At 50.0% G+C, this 27,343-nt stretch overlaps 8 non-coding genes and 15 pseudogenes across 8 annotated transcripts; 8 read left to right on the top strand and 15 right to left on the bottom strand.

Annotated features, from left to right (window-relative positions):
- Positions 1 to 424: 424 nt before the first annotated feature.
- On the bottom strand, positions 425 to 629 carry LOC137328789 (U2 spliceosomal RNA; annotated as a pseudogene).
- A 1,232-nt stretch (positions 630 to 1,861) lies between these two features.
- LOC137330767 (U1 spliceosomal RNA) lies at positions 1,862 to 2,027 on the top strand. The gene has a single exon (XR_010965190.1). It is a non-coding gene; the product is annotated as a U1 spliceosomal RNA (small nuclear RNA).
- A 926-nt stretch (positions 2,028 to 2,953) lies between these two features.
- On the bottom strand, positions 2,954 to 3,082 carry LOC137330329 (U2 spliceosomal RNA; annotated as a pseudogene).
- An 844-nt stretch (positions 3,083 to 3,926) lies between these two features.
- Positions 3,927 to 4,131, bottom strand: LOC137328790 (U2 spliceosomal RNA; annotated as a pseudogene).
- A 1,232-nt stretch (positions 4,132 to 5,363) lies between these two features.
- On the top strand, positions 5,364 to 5,529 carry LOC137330779 (U1 spliceosomal RNA). The gene has a single exon (XR_010965201.1). It is a non-coding gene; the product is annotated as a U1 spliceosomal RNA (small nuclear RNA).
- Positions 5,530 to 6,455: 926 nt separating this feature from the next.
- On the bottom strand, positions 6,456 to 6,584 carry LOC137330330 (U2 spliceosomal RNA; annotated as a pseudogene).
- An 844-nt stretch (positions 6,585 to 7,428) lies between these two features.
- On the bottom strand, positions 7,429 to 7,633 carry LOC137328791 (U2 spliceosomal RNA; annotated as a pseudogene).
- Positions 7,634 to 8,865: 1,232 nt separating this feature from the next.
- Positions 8,866 to 9,031, top strand: LOC137330790 (U1 spliceosomal RNA). The gene has a single exon (XR_010965212.1). It is a non-coding gene; the product is annotated as a U1 spliceosomal RNA (small nuclear RNA).
- Positions 9,032 to 9,957: 926 nt separating this feature from the next.
- LOC137330331 (U2 spliceosomal RNA) lies at positions 9,958 to 10,086 on the bottom strand (annotated as a pseudogene).
- An 844-nt stretch (positions 10,087 to 10,930) lies between these two features.
- On the bottom strand, positions 10,931 to 11,135 carry LOC137328792 (U2 spliceosomal RNA; annotated as a pseudogene).
- Positions 11,136 to 12,367: 1,232 nt separating this feature from the next.
- Positions 12,368 to 12,533, top strand: LOC137330801 (U1 spliceosomal RNA). Its single transcript, XR_010965223.1, has one exon. It is a non-coding gene; the product is annotated as a U1 spliceosomal RNA (small nuclear RNA).
- A 926-nt stretch (positions 12,534 to 13,459) lies between these two features.
- Positions 13,460 to 13,588, bottom strand: LOC137330333 (U2 spliceosomal RNA; annotated as a pseudogene).
- An 844-nt stretch (positions 13,589 to 14,432) lies between these two features.
- LOC137328794 (U2 spliceosomal RNA) lies at positions 14,433 to 14,637 on the bottom strand (annotated as a pseudogene).
- A 1,232-nt stretch (positions 14,638 to 15,869) lies between these two features.
- Positions 15,870 to 16,035, top strand: LOC137330812 (U1 spliceosomal RNA). The gene has a single exon (XR_010965234.1). It is a non-coding gene; the product is annotated as a U1 spliceosomal RNA (small nuclear RNA).
- A 926-nt stretch (positions 16,036 to 16,961) lies between these two features.
- Positions 16,962 to 17,090, bottom strand: LOC137330334 (U2 spliceosomal RNA; annotated as a pseudogene).
- An 844-nt stretch (positions 17,091 to 17,934) lies between these two features.
- Positions 17,935 to 18,139, bottom strand: LOC137328795 (U2 spliceosomal RNA; annotated as a pseudogene).
- A 1,232-nt stretch (positions 18,140 to 19,371) lies between these two features.
- Positions 19,372 to 19,537, top strand: LOC137330823 (U1 spliceosomal RNA). The gene has a single exon (XR_010965245.1). It is a non-coding gene; the product is annotated as a U1 spliceosomal RNA (small nuclear RNA).
- A 916-nt stretch (positions 19,538 to 20,453) lies between these two features.
- LOC137330335 (U2 spliceosomal RNA) lies at positions 20,454 to 20,582 on the bottom strand (annotated as a pseudogene).
- Positions 20,583 to 21,426: 844 nt separating this feature from the next.
- LOC137328796 (U2 spliceosomal RNA) lies at positions 21,427 to 21,631 on the bottom strand (annotated as a pseudogene).
- A 1,232-nt stretch (positions 21,632 to 22,863) lies between these two features.
- On the top strand, positions 22,864 to 23,029 carry LOC137330835 (U1 spliceosomal RNA). The gene has a single exon (XR_010965256.1). It is a non-coding gene; the product is annotated as a U1 spliceosomal RNA (small nuclear RNA).
- A 937-nt stretch (positions 23,030 to 23,966) lies between these two features.
- On the bottom strand, positions 23,967 to 24,095 carry LOC137330449 (U2 spliceosomal RNA; annotated as a pseudogene).
- Positions 24,096 to 24,939: 844 nt separating this feature from the next.
- On the bottom strand, positions 24,940 to 25,144 carry LOC137328797 (U2 spliceosomal RNA; annotated as a pseudogene).
- Positions 25,145 to 26,375: 1,231 nt separating this feature from the next.
- Positions 26,376 to 26,541, top strand: LOC137330846 (U1 spliceosomal RNA). Its single transcript, XR_010965267.1, has one exon. It is a non-coding gene; the product is annotated as a U1 spliceosomal RNA (small nuclear RNA).
- The last annotated feature ends 802 nt before the right edge of the window (positions 26,542 to 27,343 follow it).

The following is a 27,343-nucleotide window of genomic DNA, read 5'->3' on the forward strand; positions in this document are numbered from 1 at the left end:
TTTTAAAGTCAGCAACGTGAAGTTATTTCGCCTCTCGCTTGTGGCAGTTTAAACGTTAACATTGTGTCTCTCTCGCGCTCTCTGTTTCGGGAAATGTCTGACTTGGAAACAATTAATTCTGGAACTGCCAGTTTAAAACTGCAGTAATTTTTCACACAACAACTGGAGTTAAATGTTTCAGGTCAGGAGACCAAGTCTGTGGAAGGTGGCACGTCCCAATACACAGGCTTGCAGCTTCCTGAAAAGTGACCTGAGACTGACGTCTTTCCCTCCAAGGTAAAACTGCAAGAGGGAAAAGGAAGAAAGGGAATGGCACTCATCCATCCCAGGAGTAAACAAGAAAACCACAGTTGCAATATCTCAGCATTCTGAGTAATAATACAGGCTCCAAAAATCCGTTCAGCATTTTGAATATCTCCCCACAGGGAGGTGCACCGTTGCCAGAGACACTGTAATACTGGGTCGATGCGTGGAGTGGACGGAGCAAGCTCTTGTTCCATCTCCCTGTTCCAAAAATCAATTTAATATTTGGTCCCCAGATAGGGGACATATCAGATATTAAACTGATAAGAACAGAAACTTTTTTTTTTTTTTTCTGACACTCTGGGGTGCCTTATTGCCTTACAGATTCATTCCAGATTCCTTGCAGTGACATTACATCAAGCCAAAGCTCTACAAGCCAAAGCTCTACACTCTGCCCGAGGGGATTTCTCCCTGACTGCATCCCCCCGGCATACAATGGCAGGAAGGCTCCAAATGGTTGCCTTCCCCCACTTGACCAGTTGATCTTCGCCAAAAGGCCGAGAAGCGATAACGCGCTCGATGCGAATTGATCTCCGCTCCTGTTTTCCCTCCCTCTTTGGTCTCTGGCTGACTGTGTCTAAAGCAGTCTGGAAGCACTGCCGTTCTCTCCCACTCTGGGCACATTTTTGCCACCGTTTCTAATTGCAACAGTGGATCAGTTTAAAGAAGTTGCCGTTTTTTCCTTTCTTGCTAGGATTGCTTGACAGATTGGTAAATTTGCCAGTCGGCCACCGATCAGATGGGAGAAGGTGGCGTCTCAACGGACCTCCGTCAGTCAGTCTCAGTCACTAACTCACTGCCGTGGAAGGAAACCGCTTTAAAGAAAACTAGTGACGTGACGTGACGTGTCTCACAGCGAGTGAGTGAGATTGCAACGGCCAATTGAGAAAGAGGTGAGGTGCTGACAATCAGCAGCTCGTGTTTAAACGTTCATTCCACAGCAGGCAAGACCAATCAAAAGAAAATACTGCAGATGCTGGCTCGGCTGGCTGGGCTGGCTGGCTGGAAATGGGAAATAAAAACACAAGACGTGTTAAAGGCTGGTTAAACTGTCGAAAGAAACAAGGCGTTAATGTTTCAGAAGTGCCTATTGAAAGGTGTCTCTCAAGCTGCTCCCTGACTGGGCCCTGTCCATTGTCACGTTAATCCCAGGGCGGGGGCGGGACTGCTTTGACCAGGAGACCTGTTTTCTGGGACGCAGGTGTGACATTCCAGGGAGTGCACCTGCTTTGTGCTGATTCGAAACTACCACGACAACGGCAACTTGCAGTTCTATATTACCACGACAACGCGCGTGTATATATTGCTACAGCAACAACTGGAGGCGGGACATTTCCCTTGAAGGGCGACATGCAAACAACCATCGCCGGCACCGCATCGCTGCAGTATTTTCTCCCAGAGTGTATCATCGGATATACGGTACGATATTTGAGCGGAATTAATCTCTCAGAGCATCAGCACGTTGCGAGCGAAGGGACGTTTTGATTCTTAAAACCTGCCCTTGCAATCGTAAAAGGTAGCGAATGCTGTCTAGTGGCAGTGTGTGGCGACACAAGGCATACTTACCTGGCAGGGGAGAATCTGTGATCCCGAAGGCGGATCTCCCAGGATGAGGCTAGCCCATTGCACTTGGGGTGTGCGCTGACGCCTGCGATGTCCCCAAATGCGGGATACTCGACTGCAAAATTTGTGGTAGTGGGGGACTGCGTTCGCGCTCTCCCCTGCATCGAAACGAAAAGTTAGATTGTCGACCCCGCGGTCCACCAATCGGATGGGTGACGGTGTTGTGTGTGTGTGTGTGTGTGTGTGTGTGTGTACGTATGTCAGTCAGTCTCTCACTCAGAGCTGCTGTGGAAGGAAACCTTTTTAAAAAGAACTTGCATATCGAAAGAAAGATGTGTCTCAAGCTGCCGGGGCCCTGTCCATTGTCACGTTAATGGCTGGACTGCTTTGACCAGGAGACCTGTTTCCTGGGTCGGAGGTGTGAGATTCCAGGGGACCTGCTTTGTGCTGATTTCCAATGGCCGTCCCTCCCTCCCTCCCCCCAGGCCTTCCTTCTGAACACCTTTGGCGTTTTATCGAGGGCCAGAAGCCTGCCTGTGAAAGGGAAGGATCAGCCGGTCGGCCCCCTGCTGGTCGCTGCTGCTCGTGGAGCAGGCGTGCGTGTCCTCAGCCTCTTGGACAGGTTCCTCAGGCGGTTCCCAGGTGGCCCAGTGGTCGAGGACGCAACCTTTTAAATCGTTGAGACCCGGGTTCCAATCCCGGTCGGGGGGATGATTTTCTGGTGCAGATTAATTGGCACCACTCAAAGAAAGTCTCCCCTCCTGAGCGCAATGCTCCACCCTCACCACCACTGCCTTTTCCTCACCGAGACAAACAGACAGTCCGTCCAGTCCAGGAGCGCAGTTTTCATTTGTACTCAGACCCTGCTTGTTTAAAGTTAAGTTATTTTGCAGTTTGAATTATAATCGCTGCCTGCGTGCGAGCGAGCGAGCGAGCGAACGAGCGGCACTCAGCCCAGGAGAAGAAAAGAATACCACTGAGCTGAGAAAGTAAGTGCAATATATCAGCTTTATTCTCAGTCATAATACGTACACACGGACAGAGACGCTGGGAAAGAGCTGTTTTTCCTTTTGAATATCTCCCCACAGGGAGGTGCACCGTTGCCAGAGACACTGCAATACTGGGTCGATGCGTGGAGTGGACGGAGCCAAGCCCCTATTCCATCTCCCTGTTGCAAAATTCAATTTAATATTCGGTCCCAAAGCCGAGAAGCGATAACCTCCTGAATAGACGTTTGCCATTTGACTGAGTGTGAAAAGACTGAGTGTCAAAGTGGAAATGGCAACTCAAGCCCTCTGCTGGTGACACTGCTGCTACTGTAGGGAGCCATGTGTTCAGCCTTCTGTATATGTTTGCAGGGGATTGAGGGCAACTCCCCTGATGGTCTAGTGGTTAGGACGCAACATTTAAAACTCGTTGACACCCGGGTTCGAATCCCGGTCAGGGGATGATTTTCTGGTGCAGATTAATTGGCACCGTTCAAGAAAATCTCCCATCCTGAGCGCAATGCTCCACCCAAACCAGTGCCTTTTACTCACCTTAACACTCAGTTAGCAGCACAGTTTGATCTCACAGCTTCCAATGTGGCCATTCACAGTGCACTCCCTCCAAACACACACGCACTGTCGGCTCGCATTTTTAAAGTCAGCAACGTGAAGTTATTTCGCCTCTCGCTTGTGGCAGTTTAAACGTTAACATTGTGTCTCTCTCGCGCTCTCTGTTTCGGGAAATGTCTGACTTGGAAACAATTAATTCTGGAACTGCCAGTTTAAAACTGCAGTAATTTTTCACACAACAACTGGAGTTAAATGTTTCAGGTCAGGAGACCAAGTCTGTGGAAGGTGGCACGTCCCAATACACAGGCTTGCAGCTTCCTGAAAAGTGACCTGAGACTGACGTCTTTCCCTCCAAGGTAAAACTGCAAGAGGGAAAAGGAAGAAAGGGAATGGCACTCATCCATCCCAGGAGTAAACAAAAAAACCACAGTTGCAATATCTCAGCATTCTGAGTAATAATACAGGCTCCAAAAATCCGTTCAGCATTTTGAATATCTCCCCACAGGGAGGTGCACCGTTGCCAGAGACACTGTAATACTGGGTCGATGCGTGGAGTGGACGGAGCAAGCTCTTGTTCCATCTCCCTGTTCCAAAAATCAATTTAATATTTGGTCCCCAGATAGGGGACATATCAGATATTAAACTGATAAGAACAGAAACTTTTTTTTTTTTTTTCTGACACTCTGGGGTGCCTTATTGCCTTACAGATTCATTCCAGATTCCTTGCAGTGACATTACATCAAGCCAAAGCTCTACAAGCCAAAGCTCTACACTCTGCCCGAGGGGATTTCTCCCTGACTGCATCCCCCCGGCATACAATGGCAGGAAGGCTCCAAATGGTTGCCTTCCCCCACTTGACCAGTTGATCTTCGCCAAAAGGCCGAGAAGCGATAACGCGCTCGATGCGAATTGATCTCCGCTCCTGTTTTCCCTCCCTCTTTGGTCTCTGGCTGACTGTGTCTAAAGCAGTCTGGAAGCACTGCCGTTCTCTCCCACTCTGGGCACATTTTTGCCACCGTTTCTAATTGCAACAGTGGATCAGTTTAAAGAAGTTGCCGTTTTTTCCTTTCTTGCTAGGATTGCTTGACAGATTGGTAAATTTGCCAGTCGGCCACCGATCAGATGGGAGAAGGTGGCGTCTCAACGGACCTCCGTCAGTCAGTCTCAGTCACTAACTCACTGCCGTGGAAGGAAACCGCTTTAAAGAAAACTAGTGACGTGACGTGACGTGTCTCACAGCGAGTGAGTGAGATTGCAACGGCCAATTGAGAAAGAGGTGAGGTGCTGACAATCAGCAGCTCGTGTTTAAACGTTCATTCCACAGCAGGCAAGACCAATCAAAAGAAAATACTGCAGATGCTGGCTCGGCTGGCTGGGCTGGCTGGCTGGAAATGGGAAATAAAAACACAAGACGTGTTAAAGGCTGGTTAAACTGTCGAAAGAAACAAGGCGTTAATGTTTCAGAAGTGCCTATTGAAAGGTGTCTCTCAAGCTGCTCCCTGACTGGGCCCTGTCCATTGTCACGTTAATCCCAGGGCGGGGGCGGGACTGCTTTGACCAGGAGACCTGTTTTCTGGGACGCAGGTGTGACATTCCAGGGAGTGCACCTGCTTTGTGCTGATTCGAAACTACCACGACAACGGCAACTTGCAGTTCTATATTACCACGACAACGCGCGTGTATATATTGCTACAGCAACAACTGGAGGCGGGACATTTCCCTTGAAGGGCGACATGCAAACAACCATCGCCGGCACCGCATCGCTGCAGTATTTTCTCCCAGAGTGTATCATCGGATATACGGTACGATATTTGAGCGGAATTAATCTCTCAGAGCATCAGCACGTTGCGAGCGAAGGGACGTTTTGATTCTTAAAACCTGCCCTTGCAATCGTAAAAGGTAGCGAATGCTGTCTAGTGGCAGTGTGTGGCGACACAAGGCATACTTACCTGGCAGGGGAGAATCTGTGATCCCGAAGGCGGATCTCCCAGGATGAGGCTAGCCCATTGCACTTGGGGTGTGCGCTGACGCCTGCGATGTCCCCAAATGCGGGATACTCGACTGCAAAATTTGTGGTAGTGGGGGACTGCGTTCGCGCTCTCCCCTGCATCGAAACGAAAAGTTAGATTGTCGACCCCGCGGTCCACCAATCGGATGGGTGACGGTGTTGTGTGTGTGTGTGTGTGTGTGTGTGTGTGTACGTATGTCAGTCAGTCTCTCACTCAGAGCTGCTGTGGAAGGAAACCTTTTTAAAAAGAACTTGCATATCGAAAGAAAGATGTGTCTCAAGCTGCCGGGGCCCTGTCCATTGTCACGTTAATGGCTGGACTGCTTTGACCAGGAGACCTGTTTCCTGGGTCGGAGGTGTGAGATTCCAGGGGACCTGCTTTGTGCTGATTTCCAATGGCCGTCCCTCCCTCCCTCCCCCCAGGCCTTCCTTCTGAACACCTTTGGCGTTTTATCGAGGGCCAGAAGCCTGCCTGTGAAAGGGAAGGATCAGCCGGTCGGCCCCCTGCTGGTCGCTGCTGCTCGTGGAGCAGGCGTGCGTGTCCTCAGCCTCTTGGACAGGTTCCTCAGGCGGTTCCCAGGTGGCCCAGTGGTCGAGGACGCAACCTTTTAAATCGTTGAGACCCGGGTTCCAATCCCGGTCGGGGGGATGATTTTCTGGTGCAGATTAATTGGCACCACTCAAAGAAAGTCTCCCCTCCTGAGCGCAATGCTCCACCCTCACCACCACTGCCTTTTCCTCACCGAGACAAACAGACAGTCCGTCCAGTCCAGGAGCGCAGTTTTCATTTGTACTCAGACCCTGCTTGTTTAAAGTTAAGTTATTTTGCAGTTTGAATTATAATCGCTGCCTGCGTGCGAGCGAGCGAGCGAGCGAACGAGCGGCACTCAGCCCAGGAGAAGAAAAGAATACCACTGAGCTGAGAAAGTAAGTGCAATATATCAGCTTTATTCTCAGTCATAATACGTACACACGGACAGAGACGCTGGGAAAGAGCTGTTTTTCCTTTTGAATATCTCCCCACAGGGAGGTGCACCGTTGCCAGAGACACTGCAATACTGGGTCGATGCGTGGAGTGGACGGAGCCAAGCCCCTATTCCATCTCCCTGTTGCAAAATTCAATTTAATATTCGGTCCCAAAGCCGAGAAGCGATAACCTCCTGAATAGACGTTTGCCATTTGACTGAGTGTGAAAAGACTGAGTGTCAAAGTGGAAATGGCAACTCAAGCCCTCTGCTGGTGACACTGCTGCTACTGTAGGGAGCCATGTGTTCAGCCTTCTGTATATGTTTGCAGGGGATTGAGGGCAACTCCCCTGATGGTCTAGTGGTTAGGACGCAACATTTAAAACTCGTTGACACCCGGGTTCGAATCCCGGTCAGGGGATGATTTTCTGGTGCAGATTAATTGGCACCGTTCAAGAAAATCTCCCATCCTGAGCGCAATGCTCCACCCAAACCAGTGCCTTTTACTCACCTTAACACTCAGTTAGCAGCACAGTTTGATCTCACAGCTTCCAATGTGGCCATTCACAGTGCACTCCCTCCAAACACACACGCACTGTCGGCTCGCATTTTTAAAGTCAGCAACGTGAAGTTATTTCGCCTCTCGCTTGTGGCAGTTTAAACGTTAACATTGTGTCTCTCTCGCGCTCTCTGTTTCGGGAAATGTCTGACTTGGAAACAATTAATTCTGGAACTGCCAGTTTAAAACTGCAGTAATTTTTCACACAACAACTGGAGTTAAATGTTTCAGGTCAGGAGACCAAGTCTGTGGAAGGTGGCACGTCCCAATACACAGGCTTGCAGCTTCCTGAAAAGTGACCTGAGACTGACGTCTTTCCCTCCAAGGTAAAACTGCAAGAGGGAAAAGGAAGAAAGGGAATGGCACTCATCCATCCCAGGAGTAAACAAAAAAACCACAGTTGCAATATCTCAGCATTCTGAGTAATAATACAGGCTCCAAAAATCCGTTCAGCATTTTGAATATCTCCCCACAGGGAGGTGCACCGTTGCCAGAGACACTGTAATACTGGGTCGATGCGTGGAGTGGACGGAGCAAGCTCTTGTTCCATCTCCCTGTTCCAAAAATCAATTTAATATTTGGTCCCCAGATAGGGGACATATCAGATATTAAACTGATAAGAACAGAAACTTTTTTTTTTTTTTTCTGACACTCTGGGGTGCCTTATTGCCTTACAGATTCATTCCAGATTCCTTGCAGTGACATTACATCAAGCCAAAGCTCTACAAGCCAAAGCTCTACACTCTGCCCGAGGGGATTTCTCCCTGACTGCATCCCCCCGGCATACAATGGCAGGAAGGCTCCAAATGGTTGCCTTCCCCCACTTGACCAGTTGATCTTCGCCAAAAGGCCGAGAAGCGATAACGCGCTCGATGCGAATTGATCTCCGCTCCTGTTTTCCCTCCCTCTTTGGTCTCTGGCTGACTGTGTCTAAAGCAGTCTGGAAGCACTGCCGTTCTCTCCCACTCTGGGCACATTTTTGCCACCGTTTCTAATTGCAACAGTGGATCAGTTTAAAGAAGTTGCCGTTTTTTCCTTTCTTGCTAGGATTGCTTGACAGATTGGTAAATTTGCCAGTCGGCCACCGATCAGATGGGAGAAGGTGGCGTCTCAACGGACCTCCGTCAGTCAGTCTCAGTCACTAACTCACTGCCGTGGAAGGAAACCGCTTTAAAGAAAACTAGTGACGTGACGTGACGTGTCTCACAGCGAGTGAGTGAGATTGCAACGGCCAATTGAGAAAGAGGTGAGGTGCTGACAATCAGCAGCTCGTGTTTAAACGTTCATTCCACAGCAGGCAAGACCAATCAAAAGAAAATACTGCAGATGCTGGCTCGGCTGGCTGGGCTGGCTGGCTGGAAATGGGAAATAAAAACACAAGACGTGTTAAAGGCTGGTTAAACTGTCGAAAGAAACAAGGCGTTAATGTTTCAGAAGTGCCTATTGAAAGGTGTCTCTCAAGCTGCTCCCTGACTGGGCCCTGTCCATTGTCACGTTAATCCCAGGGCGGGGGCGGGACTGCTTTGACCAGGAGACCTGTTTTCTGGGACGCAGGTGTGACATTCCAGGGAGTGCACCTGCTTTGTGCTGATTCGAAACTACCACGACAACGGCAACTTGCAGTTCTATATTACCACGACAACGCGCGTGTATATATTGCTACAGCAACAACTGGAGGCGGGACATTTCCCTTGAAGGGCGACATGCAAACAACCATCGCCGGCACCGCATCGCTGCAGTATTTTCTCCCAGAGTGTATCATCGGATATACGGTACGATATTTGAGCGGAATTAATCTCTCAGAGCATCAGCACGTTGCGAGCGAAGGGACGTTTTGATTCTTAAAACCTGCCCTTGCAATCGTAAAAGGTAGCGAATGCTGTCTAGTGGCAGTGTGTGGCGACACAAGGCATACTTACCTGGCAGGGGAGAATCTGTGATCCCGAAGGCGGATCTCCCAGGATGAGGCTAGCCCATTGCACTTGGGGTGTGCGCTGACGCCTGCGATGTCCCCAAATGCGGGATACTCGACTGCAAAATTTGTGGTAGTGGGGGACTGCGTTCGCGCTCTCCCCTGCATCGAAACGAAAAGTTAGATTGTCGACCCCGCGGTCCACCAATCGGATGGGTGACGGTGTTGTGTGTGTGTGTGTGTGTGTGTGTGTGTGTACGTATGTCAGTCAGTCTCTCACTCAGAGCTGCTGTGGAAGGAAACCTTTTTAAAAAGAACTTGCATATCGAAAGAAAGATGTGTCTCAAGCTGCCGGGGCCCTGTCCATTGTCACGTTAATGGCTGGACTGCTTTGACCAGGAGACCTGTTTCCTGGGTCGGAGGTGTGAGATTCCAGGGGACCTGCTTTGTGCTGATTTCCAATGGCCGTCCCTCCCTCCCTCCCCCCAGGCCTTCCTTCTGAACACCTTTGGCGTTTTATCGAGGGCCAGAAGCCTGCCTGTGAAAGGGAAGGATCAGCCGGTCGGCCCCCTGCTGGTCGCTGCTGCTCGTGGAGCAGGCGTGCGTGTCCTCAGCCTCTTGGACAGGTTCCTCAGGCGGTTCCCAGGTGGCCCAGTGGTCGAGGACGCAACCTTTTAAATCGTTGAGACCCGGGTTCCAATCCCGGTCGGGGGGATGATTTTCTGGTGCAGATTAATTGGCACCACTCAAAGAAAGTCTCCCCTCCTGAGCGCAATGCTCCACCCTCACCACCACTGCCTTTTCCTCACCGAGACAAACAGACAGTCCGTCCAGTCCAGGAGCGCAGTTTTCATTTGTACTCAGACCCTGCTTGTTTAAAGTTAAGTTATTTTGCAGTTTGAATTATAATCGCTGCCTGCGTGCGAGCGAGCGAGCGAGCGAACGAGCGGCACTCAGCCCAGGAGAAGAAAAGAATACCACTGAGCTGAGAAAGTAAGTGCAATATATCAGCTTTATTCTCAGTCATAATACGTACACACGGACAGAGACGCTGGGAAAGAGCTGTTTTTCCTTTTGAATATCTCCCCACAGGGAGGTGCACCGTTGCCAGAGACACTGCAATACTGGGTCGATGCGTGGAGTGGACGGAGCCAAGCCCCTATTCCATCTCCCTGTTGCAAAATTCAATTTAATATTCGGTCCCAAAGCCGAGAAGCGATAACCTCCTGAATAGACGTTTGCCATTTGACTGAGTGTGAAAAGACTGAGTGTCAAAGTGGAAATGGCAACTCAAGCCCTCTGCTGGTGACACTGCTGCTACTGTAGGGAGCCATGTGTTCAGCCTTCTGTATATGTTTGCAGGGGATTGAGGGCAACTCCCCTGATGGTCTAGTGGTTAGGACGCAACATTTAAAACTCGTTGACACCCGGGTTCGAATCCCGGTCAGGGGATGATTTTCTGGTGCAGATTAATTGGCACCGTTCAAGAAAATCTCCCATCCTGAGCGCAATGCTCCACCCAAACCAGTGCCTTTTACTCACCTTAACACTCAGTTAGCAGCACAGTTTGATCTCACAGCTTCCAATGTGGCCATTCACAGTGCACTCCCTCCAAACACACACGCACTGTCGGCTCGCATTTTTAAAGTCAGCAACGTGAAGTTATTTCGCCTCTCGCTTGTGGCAGTTTAAACGTTAACATTGTGTCTCTCTCGCGCTCTCTGTTTCGGGAAATGTCTGACTTGGAAACAATTAATTCTGGAACTGCCAGTTTAAAACTGCAGTAATTTTTCACACAACAACTGGAGTTAAATGTTTCAGGTCAGGAGACCAAGTCTGTGGAAGGTGGCACGTCCCAATACACAGGCTTGCAGCTTCCTGAAAAGTGACCTGAGACTGACGTCTTTCCCTCCAAGGTAAAACTGCAAGAGGGAAAAGGAAGAAAGGGAATGGCACTCATCCATCCCAGGAGTAAACAAAAAAACCACAGTTGCAATATCTCAGCATTCTGAGTAATAATACAGGCTCCAAAAATCCGTTCAGCATTTTGAATATCTCCCCACAGGGAGGTGCACCGTTGCCAGAGACACTGTAATACTGGGTCGATGCGTGGAGTGGACGGAGCAAGCTCTTGTTCCATCTCCCTGTTCCAAAAATCAATTTAATATTTGGTCCCCAGATAGGGGACATATCAGATATTAAACTGATAAGAACAGAAACTTTTTTTTTTTTTTTCTGACACTCTGGGGTGCCTTATTGCCTTACAGATTCATTCCAGATTCCTTGCAGTGACATTACATCAAGCCAAAGCTCTACAAGCCAAAGCTCTACACTCTGCCCGAGGGGATTTCTCCCTGACTGCATCCCCCCGGCATACAATGGCAGGAAGGCTCCAAATGGTTGCCTTCCCCCACTTGACCAGTTGATCTTCGCCAAAAGGCCGAGAAGCGATAACGCGCTCGATGCGAATTGATCTCCGCTCCTGTTTTCCCTCCCTCTTTGGTCTCTGGCTGACTGTGTCTAAAGCAGTCTGGAAGCACTGCCGTTCTCTCCCACTCTGGGCACATTTTTGCCACCGTTTCTAATTGCAACAGTGGATCAGTTTAAAGAAGTTGCCGTTTTTTCCTTTCTTGCTAGGATTGCTTGACAGATTGGTAAATTTGCCAGTCGGCCACCGATCAGATGGGAGAAGGTGGCGTCTCAACGGACCTCCGTCAGTCAGTCTCAGTCACTAACTCACTGCCGTGGAAGGAAACCGCTTTAAAGAAAACTAGTGACGTGACGTGACGTGTCTCACAGCGAGTGAGTGAGATTGCAACGGCCAATTGAGAAAGAGGTGAGGTGCTGACAATCAGCAGCTCGTGTTTAAACGTTCATTCCACAGCAGGCAAGACCAATCAAAAGAAAATACTGCAGATGCTGGCTCGGCTGGCTGGGCTGGCTGGCTGGAAATGGGAAATAAAAACACAAGACGTGTTAAAGGCTGGTTAAACTGTCGAAAGAAACAAGGCGTTAATGTTTCAGAAGTGCCTATTGAAAGGTGTCTCTCAAGCTGCTCCCTGACTGGGCCCTGTCCATTGTCACGTTAATCCCAGGGCGGGGGCGGGACTGCTTTGACCAGGAGACCTGTTTTCTGGGACGCAGGTGTGACATTCCAGGGAGTGCACCTGCTTTGTGCTGATTCGAAACTACCACGACAACGGCAACTTGCAGTTCTATATTACCACGACAACGCGCGTGTATATATTGCTACAGCAACAACTGGAGGCGGGACATTTCCCTTGAAGGGCGACATGCAAACAACCATCGCCGGCACCGCATCGCTGCAGTATTTTCTCCCAGAGTGTATCATCGGATATACGGTACGATATTTGAGCGGAATTAATCTCTCAGAGCATCAGCACGTTGCGAGCGAAGGGACGTTTTGATTCTTAAAACCTGCCCTTGCAATCGTAAAAGGTAGCGAATGCTGTCTAGTGGCAGTGTGTGGCGACACAAGGCATACTTACCTGGCAGGGGAGAATCTGTGATCCCGAAGGCGGATCTCCCAGGATGAGGCTAGCCCATTGCACTTGGGGTGTGCGCTGACGCCTGCGATGTCCCCAAATGCGGGATACTCGACTGCAAAATTTGTGGTAGTGGGGGACTGCGTTCGCGCTCTCCCCTGCATCGAAACGAAAAGTTAGATTGTCGACCCCGCGGTCCACCAATCGGATGGGTGACGGTGTTGTGTGTGTGTGTGTGTGTGTGTGTGTGTGTACGTATGTCAGTCAGTCTCTCACTCAGAGCTGCTGTGGAAGGAAACCTTTTTAAAAAGAACTTGCATATCGAAAGAAAGATGTGTCTCAAGCTGCCGGGGCCCTGTCCATTGTCACGTTAATGGCTGGACTGCTTTGACCAGGAGACCTGTTTCCTGGGTCGGAGGTGTGAGATTCCAGGGGACCTGCTTTGTGCTGATTTCCAATGGCCGTCCCTCCCTCCCTCCCCCCAGGCCTTCCTTCTGAACACCTTTGGCGTTTTATCGAGGGCCAGAAGCCTGCCTGTGAAAGGGAAGGATCAGCCGGTCGGCCCCCTGCTGGTCGCTGCTGCTCGTGGAGCAGGCGTGCGTGTCCTCAGCCTCTTGGACAGGTTCCTCAGGCGGTTCCCAGGTGGCCCAGTGGTCGAGGACGCAACCTTTTAAATCGTTGAGACCCGGGTTCCAATCCCGGTCGGGGGGATGATTTTCTGGTGCAGATTAATTGGCACCACTCAAAGAAAGTCTCCCCTCCTGAGCGCAATGCTCCACCCTCACCACCACTGCCTTTTCCTCACCGAGACAAACAGACAGTCCGTCCAGTCCAGGAGCGCAGTTTTCATTTGTACTCAGACCCTGCTTGTTTAAAGTTAAGTTATTTTGCAGTTTGAATTATAATCGCTGCCTGCGTGCGAGCGAGCGAGCGAGCGAACGAGCGGCACTCAGCCCAGGAGAAGAAAAGAATACCACTGAGCTGAGAAAGTAAGTGCAATATATCAGCTTTATTCTCAGTCATAATACGTACACACGGACAGAGACGCTGGGAAAGAGCTGTTTTTCCTTTTGAATATCTCCCCACAGGGAGGTGCACCGTTGCCAGAGACACTGCAATACTGGGTCGATGCGTGGAGTGGACGGAGCCAAGCCCCTATTCCATCTCCCTGTTGCAAAATTCAATTTAATATTCGGTCCCAAAGCCGAGAAGCGATAACCTCCTGAATAGACGTTTGCCATTTGACTGAGTGTGAAAAGACTGAGTGTCAAAGTGGAAATGGCAACTCAAGCCCTCTGCTGGTGACACTGCTGCTACTGTAGGGAGCCATGTGTTCAGCCTTCTGTATATGTTTGCAGGGGATTGAGGGCAACTCCCCTGATGGTCTAGTGGTTAGGACGCAACATTTAAAACTCGTTGACACCCGGGTTCGAATCCCGGTCAGGGGATGATTTTCTGGTGCAGATTAATTGGCACCGTTCAAGAAAATCTCCCATCCTGAGCGCAATGCTCCACCCAAACCAGTGCCTTTTACTCACCTTAACACTCAGTTAGCAGCACAGTTTGATCTCACAGCTTCCAATGTGGCCATTCACAGTGCACTCCCTCCAAACACACACGCACTGTCGGCTCGCATTTTTAAAGTCAGCAACGTGAAGTTATTTCGCCTCTCGCTTGTGGCAGTTTAAACGTTAACATTGTGTCTCTCTCGCGCTCTCTGTTTCGGGAAATGTCTGACTTGGAAACAATTAATTCTGGAACTGCCAGTTTAAAACTGCAGTAATTTTTCACACAACAACTGGAGTTAAATGTTTCAGGTCAGGAGACCAAGTCTGTGGAAGGTGGCACGTCCCAATACACAGGCTTGCAGCTTCCTGAAAAGTGACCTGAGACTGACGTCTTTCCCTCCAAGGTAAAACTGCAAGAGGGAAAAGGAAGAAAGGGAATGGCACTCATCCATCCCAGGAGTAAACAAAAAAACCACAGTTGCAATATCTCAGCATTCTGAGTAATAATACAGGCTCCAAAAATCCGTTCAGCATTTTGAATATCTCCCCACAGGGAGGTGCACCGTTGCCAGAGACACTGTAATACTGGGTCGATGCGTGGAGTGGACGGAGCAAGCTCTTGTTCCATCTCCCTGTTCCAAAAATCAATTTAATATTTGGTCCCCAGATAGGGGACATATCAGATATTAAACTGATAAGAACAGAAACTTTTTTTTTTTTTTTCTGACACTCTGGGGTGCCTTATTGCCTTACAGATTCATTCCAGATTCCTTGCAGTGACATTACATCAAGCCAAAGCTCTACAAGCCAAAGCTCTACACTCTGCCCGAGGGGATTTCTCCCTGACTGCATCCCCCCGGCATACAATGGCAGGAAGGCTCCAAATGGTTGCCTTCCCCCACTTGACCAGTTGATCTTCGCCAAAAGGCCGAGAAGCGATAACGCGCTCGATGCGAATTGATCTCCGCTCCTGTTTTCCCTCCCTCTTTGGTCTCTGGCTGACTGTGTCTAAAGCAGTCTGGAAGCACTGCCGTTCTCTCCCACTCTGGGCACATTTTTGCCACCGTTTCTAATTGCAACAGTGGATCAGTTTAAAGAAGTTGCCGTTTTTTCCTTTCTTGCTAGGATTGCTTGACAGATTGGTAAATTTGCCAGTCGGCCACCGATCAGATGGGAGAAGGTGGCGTCTCAACGGACCTCCGTCAGTCAGTCTCAGTCACTAACTCACTGCCGTGGAAGGAAACCGCTTTAAAGAAAACTAGTGACGTGACGTGACGTGTCTCACAGCGAGTGAGTGAGATTGCAACGGCCAATTGAGAAAGAGGTGAGGTGCTGACAATCAGCAGCTCGTGTTTAAACGTTCATTCCACAGCAGGCAAGACCAATCAAAAGAAAATACTGCAGATGCTGGCTCGGCTGGCTGGGCTGGCTGGCTGGAAATGGGAAATAAAAACACAAGACGTGTTAAAGGCTGGTTAAACTGTCGAAAGAAACAAGGCGTTAATGTTTCAGAAGTGCCTATTGAAAGGTGTCTCTCAAGCTGCTCCCTGACTGGGCCCTGTCCATTGTCACGTTAATCCCAGGGCGGGGGCGGGACTGCTTTGACCAGGAGACCTGTTTTCTGGGACGCAGGTGTGACATTCCAGGGAGTGCACCTGCTTTGTGCTGATTCGAAACTACCACGACAACGGCAACTTGCAGTTCTATATTACCACGACAACGCGCGTGTATATATTGCTACAGCAACAACTGGAGGCGGGACATTTCCCTTGAAGGGCGACATGCAAACAACCATCGCCGGCACCGCATCGCTGCAGTATTTTCTCCCAGAGTGTATCATCGGATATACGGTACGATATTTGAGCGGAATTAATCTCTCAGAGCATCAGCACGTTGCGAGCGAAGGGACGTTTTGATTCTTAAAACCTGCCCTTGCAATCGTAAAAGGTAGCGAATGCTGTCTAGTGGCAGTGTGTGGCGACACAAGGCATACTTACCTGGCAGGGGAGAATCTGTGATCCCGAAGGCGGATCTCCCAGGATGAGGCTAGCCCATTGCACTTGGGGTGTGCGCTGACGCCTGCGATGTCCCCAAATGCGGGATACTCGACTGCAAAATTTGTGGTAGTGGGGGACTGCGTTCGCGCTCTCCCCTGCATCGAAACGAAAAGTTAGATTGTCGACCCCGCGGTCCACCAATCGGATGGGTGACGGTGTTGTGTGTGTGTGTGTGTGTGTGTGTGTGTGTACGTATGTCAGTCAGTCTCTCACTCAGAGCTGCTGTGGAAGGAAACCTTTTTAAAAAGAACTTGCATATCGAAAGAAAGATGTGTCTCAAGCTGCCGGGGCCCTGTCCATTGTCACGTTAATGGCTGGACTGCTTTGACCAGGAGACCTGTTTCCTGGGTCGGAGGTGTGAGATTCCAGGGGACCTGCTTTGTGCTGATTTCCAATGGCCGTCCCTCCCTCCCTCCCCCCAGGCCTTCCTTCTGAACACCTTTGGCGTTTTATCGAGGGCCAGAAGCCTGCCTGTGAAAGGGAAGGATCAGCCGGTCGGCCCCCTGCTGGTCGCTGCTGCTCGTGGAGCAGGCGTGCGTGTCCTCAGCCTCTTGGACAGGTTCCTCAGGCGGTTCCCAGGTGGCCCAGTGGTCGAGGACGCAACCTTTTAAATCGTTGAGACCCGGGTTCCAATCCCGGTCGGGGGGATGATTTTCTGGTGCAGATTAATTGGCACCACTCAAAGAAAGTCTCCCCTCCTGAGCGCAATGCTCCACCCTCACCACCACTGCCTTTTCCTCACCGAGACAAACAGACAGTCCGTCCAGTCCAGGAGCGCAGTTTTCATTTGTACTCAGACCCTGCTTGTTTAAAGTTAAGTTATTTTGCAGTTTGAATTATAATCGCTGCCTGCGTGCGAGCGAGCGAGCGAGCGAACGAGCGGCACTCAGCCCAGGAGAAGAAAAGAATACCACTGAGCTGAGAAAGTAAGTGCAATATATCAGCTTTATTCTCAGTCATAATACGTACACACGGACAGAGACGCTGGGAAAGAGCTGTTTTTCCTTTTGAATATCTCCCCACAGGGAGGTGCACCGTTGCCAGAGACACTGCAATACTGGGTCGATGCGTGGAGTGGACGGAGCCAAGCCCCTATTCCATCTCCCTGTTGCAAAATTCAATTTAATATTCGGTCCCAAAGCCGAGAAGCGATAACCTCCTGAATAGACGTTTGCCATTTGACTGAGTGTGAAAAGACTGAGTGTCAAAGTGGAAATGGCAACTCAAGCCCTCTGCTGGTGACACTGCTGCTACTGTAGGGAGCCATGTGTTCAGCCTTCTGTATATGTTTGCAGGGGATTGAGGGCAACTCCCCTGATGGTCTAGTGGCTAGGACGCAACATTTAAAACTCGTTGAGACCCGGGTTCGAATCCTGGTCAGGGGATGATTTTCTGGTGCAGATTAATTGGCACCGTTCAAGAAAATCTCCCATCCTGAGCGCAATGCTCCACCCAAACCAGTGCCTTTTACTCACCTTAACACTCAGTTAGCAGCACAGTTTGATCTCACAGCTTCCAATGTGGCCATTCACAGTGCACTCCCTCCAAACACACACGCACTGTCTGCTCGCATTTTTAAAGTCAGCAACGTGAAGTTATTTCGCCTCTCGCTTGTGGCAGTTTAAACGTTAACATTGTGTCTCTCTCGCGCTCTCTGTTTCGGGAAATGTCTGACTTGGAAACAATTAATTCTGGAACTGCCAGTTTAAAACTGCAGTAATTTTTCACACAACAACTGGAGTTAAATGTTTCAGGTCAGGAGACCAAGTCTGTGGAAGGTGGCACGTCCCAATACACAGGCTTGCAGCTTCCTGAAAAGTGACCTGAGACTGACGTCTTTCCCTCCAAGGTAAAACTGCAAGAGGGAAAAGGAAGAAAGGGAGTGGCACTCATCCATCCCAGGAGTAAACAAAAAAACCACAGTTGCAATATCTCAGCATTCTGAGTAATAATACAGGCTCCAAAAATCCGTTCAGCATTTTGAATATCTCCCCACAGGGAGGTGCACCGTTGCCAGAGACACTGTAATACTGGGTCGATGCGTGGAGTGGACGGAGCAAGCTCTTGTTCCATCTCCCTGTTCCAAAAATCAATTTAATATTTGGTCCCCAGATAGGGGACATATCAGATATTAAACTGATAAGAACAGAAACTTTTTTTTTTTTTTTCTGACACTCTGGGGTGCCTTATTGCCTTACAGATTCATTCCAGATTCCTTGCAGTGACATTACATCAAGCCAAAGCTCTACAAGCCAAAGCTCTACACTCTGCCCGAGGGGATTTCTCCCTGACTGCATCCCCCCGGCATACAATGGCAGGAAGGCTCCAAATGGTTGCCTTCCCCCACTTGACCACTTGATCTTCGCCAAAAGGCCGAGAAGCGATAACGCGCTCGATGCGAATTGATCTCCGCTCCTGTTTTCCCTCCCTCTTTGGTCTCTGGCTGACTGTGTCTAAAGCAGTCTGGAAGCACTGCCGTTCTCTCCCACTCTGGGCACATTTTTGCCACCGTTTCTAATTGCAACAGTGGATCAGTTTAAAGAAGTTGCCGTTTTTTCCTTTCTTGCTAGGATTGCTTGACAGATTGGTAAATTTGCCAGTCGGCCACCGATCAGATGGGAGAAGGTGGCGTCTCAACGGACCTCCGTCAGTCAGTCTCAGTCACTAACTCACTGCCGTGGAAGGAAACCGCTTTAAAGAAAACTAGTGACGTGACGTGACGTGTCTCACAGCGAGTGAGTGAGATTGCAACGGCCAATTGAGAAAGAGGTGAGGTGCTGACAATCAGCAGCTCGTGTTTAAACGTTCATTCCACAGCAGGCAAGACCAATCAAAAGAAAATACTGCAGATGCTGGCTCGGCTGGCTGGGCTGGCTGGCTGGAAATGGGAAATAAAAACACAAGACGTGTTAAAGGCTGGTTAAACTGTCGAAAGAAACAAGGCGTTAATGTTTCAGAAGTGCCTATTGAAAGATGTCTCTCAAGCTGCTCCCTGACTGGGCCCTGTCCATTGTCACGTTAATCCCAGGGCGGGGGCGGGACTGCTTTGACCAGGAGACCTGTTTTCTGGGACGCAGGTGTGACATTCCAGGGAGTGCACCTGCTTTGTGCTGATTCGAAACTACCACGACAACGGCAACTTGCAGTTCTATATTACCACGACAACGCGCGTGTATATATTGCTACAGCAACAACTGGAGGCGGGACATTTCCCTTGAAGGGCGACATGCAAACAACCATCGCCGGCACCGCATCGCTGCAGTATTTTCTCCCAGAGTGTATCATCGGATATACGGTACGATATTTGAGCGGAATTAATCTCTCAGAGCATCAGCACGTTGCGAGCGAAGGGACGTTTTGATTCTTAAAACCTGCCCTTGCAATCGTAAAAGGTAGCGAATGCTGTCTAGTGGCAGTGTGTGGCGACACAAGGCATACTTACCTGGCAGGGGAGAATCTGTGATCCCGAAGGCGGATCTCCCAGGATGAGGCTAGCCCATTGCACTTGGGGTGTGCGCTGACGCCTGCGATGTCCCCAAATGCGGGATACTCGACTGCAAAATTTGTGGTAGTGGGGGACTGCGTTCGCGCTCTCCCCTGCATCGAAACGAAAAGTTAGATTGTCGACCCCGCGGTCCACCAATCGGATGGGTGACGGTGTTGTGTGTGTGTGTGTGTGTGTGTGTACGTATGTCAGTCAGTCTCTCACTCAGAGCTGCTGTGGAAGGAAACCTTTTTAAAAAGAACTTGCATATCGAAAGAAAGATGTGTCTCAAGCTGCCGGGGCCCTGTCCATTGTCACGTTAATGGCTGGACTGCTTTGACCAGGAGACCTGTTTCCTGGGTCGGAGGTGTGAGATTCCAGGGGACCTGCTTTGTGCTGATTTCCAATGGCCGTCCCTCCCTCCCTCCCCCCAGGCCTTCCTTCTGAACACCTTTGGCGTTTTATCGAGGGCCAGAAGCCTGCCTGTGAAAGGGAAGGATCAGCCGGTCGGCCCCCTGCTGGTCGCTGCTGCTCGTGGAGCAGGCGTGCGTGTCCTCAGCCTCTTGGACAGGTTCCTCAGGCGGTTCCCAGGTGGCCCAGTGGTCGAGGACGCAACCTTTTAAATCGTTGAGACCCGGGTTCCAATCCCGGTCGGGGGGATGATTTTCTGGTGCAGATTAATTGGCACCACTCAAAGAAAGTCTCCCCTCCTGAGCGCAATGCTCCACCCTCACCACCACTGCCTTTTCCTCACCGAGACAAACAGACAGTCCGTCCAGTCCAGGAGCGCAGTTTTCATTTGTACTCAGACCCTGCTTGTTTAAAGTTAAGTTATTTTGCAGTTTGAATTATAATCGCTGCCTGCGTGCGAGCGAGCGAGCGAACGAGCGGCACTCAGCCCAGGAGAAGAAAAGAATACCACTGAGCTGAGAAAGTAAGTGCAATATATCAGCTTTATTCTCAGTCATAATACGTACACACGGACAGAGACGCTGGGAAAGAGCTGTTTTTCCTTTTGAATATCTCCCCACAGGGAGGTGCACCGTTGCCAGAGACACTGCAATACTGGGTCGATGCGTGGAGTGGACGGAGCCAAGCCCCTATTCCATCTCCCTGTTGCAAAATTCAATTTAATATTCGGTCCCAAAGCCGAGAAGCGATAACCTCCTGAATAGACGTTTGCCATTTGACTGAGTGTGAAAAGACTGAGTGTCAAAGTGGAAATGGCAACTCAAGCCCTCTGCTGGTGACACTGCTGCTACTGTAGGGAGCCATGTGTTCAGCCTTCTGTATATGTTTGCAGGGGATTGAGGGCAACTCCCCTGATGGTCTAGTGGTTAGGACGCAACATTTAAAACTCGTTGAGACCCGGGTTCGAATCCTGGTCAGGGGATGGTTTTCTGGTGCAGATTAATTGGCACCGTTCAAGAAAATCTCCCATCCTGAGCGCAATGCTCCACCCAAACCAGTGCCTTTTACTCACCTTAACACTCAGTTAGCAGCACAGTTTGATCTCACAGCTTCCAATGTGGCCATTCACAGTGCACTCCCTCCAAACACACACGCACTGTCTGCTCGCATTTTTAAAGTCAGCAACGTGAAGTTATTTCGCCTCTCGCTTGTGGCAGTTTAAACGTTAACATTGTGTCTCTCTCGCGCTCTCTGTTTCGGGAAATGTCTGACTTGGAAACAATTAATTCTGGAACTGCCAGTTTAAAACTGCAGTAATTTTTCACACAACAACTGGAGTTAAATGTTTCAGGTCAGGAGACCAAGTCTGTGGAAGGTGGCACGTCCCAATACACAGGCTTGCAGCTTCCTGAAAAGTGACCTGAGACTGACGTCTTTCCCTCCAAGGTAAAACTGCAAGAGGGAAAAGGAAGAAAGGGAGTGGCACTCATCCATCCCAGGAGTAAACAAAAAAACCACAGTTGCAATATCTCAGCATTCTGAGTAATAATACAGGCTCCAAAAATCCGTTCAGCATTTTGAATATCTCCCCACAGGGAGGTGCACCGTTGCCAGAGACACTGTAATACTGGGTCGATGCGTGGAGTGGACGGAGCAAGCTCTTGTTCCATCTCCCTGTTCCAAAAATCAATTTAATATTTGGTCCCCAGATAGGGGACATATCAGATATTAAACTGATAAGAACAGAAACTTTTTTTTTTTTTTTCTGACACTCTGGGGTGCCTTATTGCCTTACAGATTCATTCCAGATTCCTTGCAGTGACATTACATCAAGCCAAAGCTCTACAAGCCAAAGCTCTACACTCTGCCCGAGGGGATTTCTCCCTGACTGCATCCCCCCGGCATACAATGGCAGGAAGGCTCCAAATGGTTGCCTTCCCCCACTTGACCACTTGATCTTCGCCAAAAGGCCGAGAAGCGATAACGCGCTCGATGCGAATTGATCTCCGCTCCTGTTTTCCCTCCCTCTTTGGTCTCTGGCTGACTGTGTCTAAAGCAGTCTGGAAGCACTGCCGTTCTCTCCCACTCTGGGCACATTTTTGCCACCGTTTCTAATTGCAACAGTGGATCAGTTTAAAGAAGTTGCCGTTTTTTCCTTTCTTGCTAGGATTGCTTGACAGATTGGTAAATTTGCCAGTCGGCCACCGATCAGATGGGAGAAGGTGGCGTCTCAACGGACCTCCGTCAGTCAGTCTCAGTCACTAACTCACTGCCGTGGAAGGAAACCGCTTTAAAGAAAACTAGTGACGTGACGTGACGTGTCTCACAGCGAGTGAGTGAGATTGCAACGGCCAATTGAGAAAGAGGTGAGGTGCTGACAATCAGCAGCTCGTGTTTAAACGTTCATTCCACAGCAGGCAAGACCAATCAAAAGAAAATACTGCAGATGCTGGCTCGGCTGGCTGGGCTGGCTGGCTGGAAATGGGAAATAAAAACACAAGACGTGTTAAAGGCTGGTTAAACTGTCGAAAGAAACAAGGCGTTAATGTTTCAGAAGTGCCTATTGAAAGATGTCTCTCAAGCTGCTCCCTGACTGGGCCCTGTCCATTGTCACGTTAATCCCAGGGCGGGGGCGGGACTGCTTTGACCAGGAGACCTGTTTTCTGGGACGCAGGTGTGACATTCCAGGGAGTGCACCTGCTTTGTGCTGATTCGAAACGACCACGACAACGGCAACTTGCAGTTCTATATTACCACGACAACGCGCGTGTATATATTGCTACAGCAACAACTGGAGGCGGGACATTTCCCTTGAAGGGCGACATGCAAACAACCATCGCCGGCACCGCATCGCTGCAGTATTTTCTCCCAGAGTGTATCATCGGATATACGGTACGATATTTGAGCGGAATTAATCTCTCAGAGCATCAGCACGTTGCGAGCGAAGGGACGTTTTGATTCTTAAAACCTGCCCTTGCAATCGTAAAAGGTAGCGAATGCTGTCTAGTGGCAGTGTGTGGCGACACAAGGCATACTTACCTGGCAGGGGAGAATCTGTGATCCCGAAGGCGGATCTCCCAGGATGAGGCTAGCCCATTGCACTTGGGGTGTGCGCTGACGCCTGCGATGTCCCCAAATGCGGGATACTCGACTGCAAAATTTGTGGTAGTGGGGGACTGCGTTCGCGCTCTCCCCTGCATCGAAACGAAAAGTTAGATTGTCGACCCCGCGGTCCACCAATCGGATGGGTGACGGTGTTGTGTGTGTGTGTGTGTGTGTGTGTGTGTGTACGTATGTCAGTCAGTCTCTCACTCAGAGCTGCTGTGGAAGGAAACCTTTTTAAAAAGAACTTGCATATCGAAAGAAAGATGTGTCTCAAGCTGCCGGGGCCCTGTCCATTGTCACGTTAATGGCTGGACTGCTTTGACCAGGAGACCTGTTTCCTGGGTCGGAGGTGTGAGATTCCAGGGGACCTGCTTTGTGCTGATTTCCAACGGCCGTCCCTCCCTCCCCCCAGGCCTTCCTTCTGAACACCTTTGTCGTTTTATCGAGGGCCAGAAGCCTGCCTGTGAAAGGGAAGGATCAGCCGGTCGGCCCCCTGCTGGTCGCTGCTGCTCGTGGAGCAGGCGTGCGTGTCCTCAGCCTCTCGGACAGGTTCCTCAGGCGGTTGAGGCAGCTCCCCCAGGTGGCCCAGTGGTCGAGGACGCAACCTTTTAAATCGTTGAGACCCGGGTTCCAATCCCGGTCGGGGGGATGATTTTCTGGTGCAGATTAATTGGCACCACTCAAAGAAAGTCTCCCCTCCTGAGTGCAATGCTCCACCCTCACCACCACTGCCTTTTCCTCACCGAGACAAACAGACAGTCCGTCCAGTCCAGGAGCGCAGTTTTCATTTGTACTCAGACCCTGCTTGTTTAAAGTTAAGTTATTTTGCAGTTTGAATTATAATCGCTGCCTGCGTGCGAGCGAGCGAGCGAGCGAGCGAACGAGCGGCACTCAGCCCAGGAGAAGAAAAGAATAGCACTGAGCTGAGAAAGTAAGTGCAATATATCAGCTTTATTCTCAGTCATAATACGTACACACGGACAGAGACGCTGGGAAAGAGCTGTTTTTCCTTTTGAATATCTCCCCACAGGGAGGTGCACCGTTGCCAGAGACACTGCAATACTGGGTCGATGCGTGGAGTGGACGGAGCCAAGCCCCTATTCCATCTCCCTGTTGCAAAATTCAATTTAATATTCGGTCCCGAAGCCGAGAAGCGATAACCTCCTGAATAGACGTTTGCCATTTGACTGAGTGTGAAAAGACTGAGTGTCAAAGTGGAAATGGCAACTCAAGCCCTCTGCTGGTGACACTGCTGCTACTGTAGGGAGCCATGTGTTCAGCCTTCTGTATATGTTTGCAGGGGATTGAGGGCAACTCCCCTGATGGTCTAGTGGTTAGGACGCAACATTTAAAACTCGTTGACACCCGGGTTCGAATCCCGGTCAGGGGATGATTTTCTGGTGCAGATTAATTGGCACCGTTCAAGAAAATCTCCCATCCTGAGCGCAATGCTCCACCCAAACCAGTGCCTTTTACTCACCTTAACACTCAGTTAGCAGCACAGTTTGATCTCACAGCTTCCAATGTGGCCATTCACAGTGCACTCCCTCCAAACACACACGCACTGTCTGCTCGCATTTTTAAAGTCAGCAACGTGAAGTTATTTCGCCTCTCGCTTGTGGCAGTTTAAACGTTAACATTGTGTCTCTCTCGCGCTCTCTGTTTCGGGAAATGTCTGACTTGGAAACAATTAATTCTGGAACTGCCAGTTTAAAACTGCAGTAATTTTTCACACAACAACTGGAGTTAAATGTTTCAGGTCAGGAGACCAAGTCTGTGGAAGGTGGCACGTCCCAATACACAGGCTTGCAGCTTCCTGAAAAGTGACCTGAGACTGACGTCTTTCCCTCCAAGGTAAAACTGCAAGAGGGAAAAGGAAGAAAGGGAATGGCACTCATCCATCCCAGGAGTAAACAAGAAAACCACAGTTGCAATATCTCAGCATTCTGAGTAATAATACAGGCTCCAAAAATCCGTTCAGCATTTTGAATATCTCCCCACAGGGAGGTGCACCGTTGCCAGAGACACTGTAATACTGGGTCGATGCGTGGAGTGGACGGAGCAAGCTCTTGTTCCATCTCCCTGTTCCAAAAATCAATTTAATATTTGGTCCCCAGATAGGGGACATATCAGATATTAAACTGATAAGAACAGAAACTTTTTTTTTTTTTTTCTGACACTCTGGGGTGCCTTATTGCCTTACAGATTCATTCCAGATTCCTTGCAGTGACATTACATCAAGCCAAAGCTCTACAAGCCAAAGCTCTACACTCTGCCCGAGGGGATTTCTCCCTGACTGCATCCCCCCGGCATACAATGGCAGGAAGGCTCCAAATGGTTGCCTTCCCCCACTTGACCACTTGATCTTCGCCAAAAGGCCGAGAAGCGATAACGCGCTCGATGCGAATTGATCTCCGCTCCTGTTTTCCCTCCCTCTTTGGTCTCTGGCTGACTGTGTCTAAAGCAGTCTGGAAGCACTGCCGTTCTCTCCCACTCTGGGCACATTTTTGCCACCGTTTCTAATTGCAACAGTGGATCAGTTTAAAGAAGTTGCCGTTTTTTCCTTTCTTGCTAGGATTGCTTGACAGATTGGTAAATTTGCCAGTCGGCCACCGATCAGATGGGAGAAGGTGGCGTCTCAACGGACCTCCGTCAGTCAGTCTCAGTCACTAACTCACTGCCGTGGAAGGAAACCGCTTTAAAGAAAACTAGTGACGTGACGTGACGTGTCTCACAGCGAGTGAGTGAGATTGCAACGGCCAATTGAGAAAGAGGTGAGGTGCTGACAATCAGCAGCTCGTGTTTAAACGTTCATTCCACAGCAGGCAAGACCAATCAAAAGAAAATACTGCAGATGCTGGCTCGGCTGGCTGGGCTGGCTGGCTGGAAATGGGAAATAAAAACACAAGACGTGTTAAAGGCTGGTTAAACTGTCGAAAGAAACAAGGCGTTAATGTTTCAGAAGTGCCTATTGAAAGATGTCTCTCAAGCTGCTCCCTGACTGGGCCCTGTCCATTGTCACGTTAATCCCAGGGCGGGGCGGGACTGCTTTGACCAGGAGACCTGTTTTCTGGGACGCAGGTGTGACATTCCAGGGAGTGCACCTGCTTTGTGCTGATTCGAAACGACCACGACAACGGCAACTTGCAGTTCTATATTACCACGACAACGCGCGTGTATATATTGCTACAGCAACAACTGGAGGCGGGACATTTCCCTTGAAGGGCGACATGCAAACAACCATCGCCGGCACCGCATCGCTGCAGTATTTTCTCCCAGAGTGTATCATCGGATATACGGTACGATATTTGAGCGGAATTAATCTCTCAGAGCATCAGCACGTTGCGAGCGAAGGGACGTTTTGATTCTTAAAACCTGCCCTTGCAATCGTAAAAGGTAGCGAATGCTGTCTAGTGGCAGTGTGTGGCGACACAAGGCATACTTACCTGGCAGGGGAGAATCTGTGATCCCGAAGGCGGATCTCCCAGGATGAGGCTAGCCCATTGCACTTGGGGTGTGCGCTGACGCCTGCGATGTCCCCAAATGCGGGATACTCGACTGCAAAATTTGTGGTAGTGGGGGACTGCGTTCGCGCTCTCCCCTGCATCGAAACGAAAAGTTAGATTGTCGACCCCGCGGTCCACCAATCGGATGGGTGACGGTGTTGTGTGTGTGTGTGTGTGTGTGTGTGTGTGTACGTATGTCAGTCAGTCTCTCACTCAGAGCTGCTGTGGAAGGAAACCTTTTTAAAAAGAACTTGCATATCGAAAGAAAGATGTGTCTCAAGCTGCCGGGGCCCTGTCCATTGTCACGTTAATGGCTGGACTGCTTTGACCAGGAGACCTGTTTCCTGGGTCGGAGGTGTGAGATTCCAGGGGACCTGCTTTGTGCTGATTTCCAACGGCCGTCCCTCCCTCCCCCCAGGCCTTCCTTCTGAACACCTTTGTCGTTTTATCGAGGGCCAGAAGCCTGCCTGTGAAAGGGAAGGATCAGCCGGTCGGCCCCCTGCTGGTCGCTGCTGCTCGTGGAGCAGGCGTGCGTGTCCTCAGCCTCTCGGACAGGTTCCTCAGGCGGTTGAGGCAGCTCCCCCAGGTGGCCCAGTGGTCGAGGACGCAACCTTTTAAATCGTTGAGACCCGGGTTCCAATCCCGGTCGGGGGGATGATTTTCTGGTGCAGATTAATTGGCACCACTCAAAGAAAGTCTCCCCTCCTGAGTGCAATGCTCCACCCTCACCACCACTGCCTTTTCCTCACCGAGACAAACAGACAGTCCGTCCAGTCCAGGAGCGCAGTTTTCATTTGTACTCAGACCCTGCTTGTTTAAAGTTAAGTTATTTTGCAGTTTGAATTATAATCGCTGCCTGCGTGCGAGCGAGCGAGCGAGCGAGCGAACGAGCGGCACTCA

Source organism: Heptranchias perlo, chromosome 12 (assembly GCF_035084215.1).
Source record: "Heptranchias perlo isolate sHepPer1 chromosome 12, sHepPer1.hap1, whole genome shotgun sequence".
Taxonomy (NCBI): domain Eukaryota; kingdom Metazoa; phylum Chordata; class Chondrichthyes; order Hexanchiformes; family Hexanchidae; genus Heptranchias; species Heptranchias perlo.